Below are 2,598 nucleotides of genomic sequence, written 5' to 3'. Positions count from 1 at the left end.
AGGGAAAAGACGAAAGTCCACAAATTCAGAGGGAGACTGGGGGAGAAAGTTCTGCAAAGTTTGAAACTCTTGGGGGAATAAATCAAATTCCGGATGATATGAAACAAAAGTGCTACATCTGGGGGACGAGACTGAAGGAAGATGCAAAGGGCAATACTGACGAGTATGGGGAGATATGCACTCTGATTGGCCAAGGAGAATACATTTTGATGAGAACGCACCTTGCATCCCTCCAGGAAAAAAGTGATATAGAATCTCAGGTAATTTTAGACTAACATTAATGTTTTTACACCAAAGTCAACTGCAATGTTTATTAATTTAAAATTGATTTCTAGATTGTATCTGCCATTTGCCTCATCCTAAACCAGAAAAAGGAAAAGAGGTTTCATGCACAAATATACTGTCTCCCCCCTGATATTGTGGTAAGTGTTACTTCTACGAACTTTGGGTGTATTTTATGCATTGATTTGGGTGTATTTTTTTAGCTTAGATTGGGTGTAAGTTGTTTATTTTCATGTTTTCATTTCTTGTATTGCAATTCTTGCAGAGCATGGCACTTTCGGATCACCCAAGGGGGGAATTCATATCTCCGAAAACGAACAGAGAATTCAGGGTGGAAGCCTACCCGAGTTTCATTCACTTCATAGATAGAAAAAAATTAAGTTCGCATCCATATGTAAGTTTTTGTTTCGTAAATTTGTTTGTACGCTTATTTACTTATATGCCAAATAAAATAACAGACTGTTGAAATGTGGCAATCCTTCAGATTTTTGCTCCTGTTTGCCACTCGGGACATTGGTGGTTATGGCTGATCAATACAAGAATGCGAAAATGTCAAATACTTGACCCGCTACACAAAAAAGCTCCAAGCGATGAGAGAAAGGACATTAATAAATTCACTGTAAGTTGCCTCTGTCTTCTTTACTTTAATAGATAGGTCTATTTTGAAAGTTGAGTTGGGTGTATATTCCATATTCAATTGGGTGTATATTCCATATTAAGTTGGGTGTATCTTGTCCATTCATTCGGGTGTATTACTGATTTGTTTTGGTATTTAAGGGATATGTATTTTCAAGATTGATAACATATGCTGGCAGGAAACCTCTCGAGAAAGGCGAGAAGGAGAAGAAAATTAAAGCACCATATGTTAAAATTTCAGGCCAAAAAACAAGGTATAAATTTGTGACTCTGAACATTAAACTTTCTTAAATGAGATTTGTAATTTATTTTCTTCGTTTTCAGCTATGACTGCGCTATCTACGTAATGAAGTGGCTTGAGTTAATAGAGCCGGAAAACATTAAAAAGGGGAAGTATGAATGGGATAATTGGACACAGGTAACTGTCTTTAGAACTATATAACTCTGTATTACTTTACTGAATTAATATTTCTGTTTAAACATAACATACTTTTTAATTGTAGGAGGAGGTGGACCACTATAGAGTGGAGTATGCTTCCCGGATACTATTCAGTGAGATGAATACACAGAGAGATCGGGCAATTAGAGAGAGTAGTGCTATAAGGCTGTCGAAGCCATCCTCTGTATTATTGAGTCCGTTTTGTCAGATTAATTCTGAGGATATAGAAACTGGGTAGTTTGTAAATTGAACAAATGATGTAAATATTTGCCATTTATCAACAACTTCTATTCCATGTATATTTTTTCCCATAGTTAAACTATCTGTGCTGGTAAACTGTCTGTGATGTATTCAAAAACTGTATTACAGGTGGTAAAACATAAAGCAAAAAATCAAGGCATACGCATATTATAAACTGTTACACCCAACGCAAGTCTAATAATACACCCGAGGTTGAATAAAATATACACCCAATTGTCTGTGCTGTATTCAAAATGAATGAATTACATGTACTAAAATATGAAAAAAAAACATCAACTGAAATATATCGCCCATAACCTGTGAATTTTTACAGCTTTTGTTCTATATGTATCTATATATGTGTCTATATGTAAATTGTCAATTAACAAAAATACACCCAAAAGTAACAGTGATTTTACACCCATACTCTCTATAACTATACACCCAAAGAGTTATCCCCTGCTGCTGGTACCCTGAACTGATAATTTATAACTTGTCCCTGATATTGGCTGCAACTTGAATGCGCCGCTGATGCAGCATCAAACAGGTTTATCTGAATATAACACTCACGCATTAGCTAAACTATTAACTAGAAAAATAAACTCAATCGCCACAAATTTAAAGAACATTACATTTACCTCGCTTAAAACTTTCGTCTTCTTCTTCTTTGTGGCATTTGCAATCTGTTTCTCCAGCTTTGAACCTAGCCTGTTTTTTGGACGTCCTCTTGTTCGAATCCTTGGCGGGCTTTGAAGCTCGTTAACGGATTCCAAGTTGGCGTCTTCGTGGGATAAAGAAGATGTCCCCTTCCTTTTGCCTTTTAATGCTTCCATCTCGGCCATGACGTTATCGTACGCACGGTGCAGAATTGTAGTCAGCTCCTCCGATTCGGAGGCAAATTCGCAAATATTTTGCGAACGAAAAACCAGTTGGTCAAACCTCTTGCTTCTTGGCTCCATTAGTGGCTCGTCGTGGCTGCTCTTGATGTGTGTGTGTCGCCT

The 2,598-nt window shown here is 37.0% G+C and overlaps 1 long non-coding RNA gene across 1 annotated transcript; it reads right to left on the bottom strand.

Moving 5' to 3' along the window:
- Positions 1–1,875: 1,875 nt before the first annotated feature.
- LOC140175508 (uncharacterized) lies at positions 1,876–2,358 on the bottom strand. The gene is made up of 2 exons (XR_011866329.1): positions 2,236–2,358; positions 1,876–2,150 (listed from the first exon to the last, which is right to left on the bottom strand). It is a non-coding gene; the product is annotated as an uncharacterized lncRNA (long non-coding RNA).
- Between the last annotated feature and the right edge of the window lie 240 nt (positions 2,359–2,598).

Source organism: Arachis hypogaea, chromosome 10 (assembly GCF_003086295.3).
Source record: "Arachis hypogaea cultivar Tifrunner chromosome 10, arahy.Tifrunner.gnm2.J5K5, whole genome shotgun sequence".
NCBI classification, from domain to species: Eukaryota; Viridiplantae; Streptophyta; class Magnoliopsida; order Fabales; family Fabaceae; genus Arachis; species Arachis hypogaea.
This window is presented reverse-complemented; position numbering and strand designations above follow the sequence as displayed.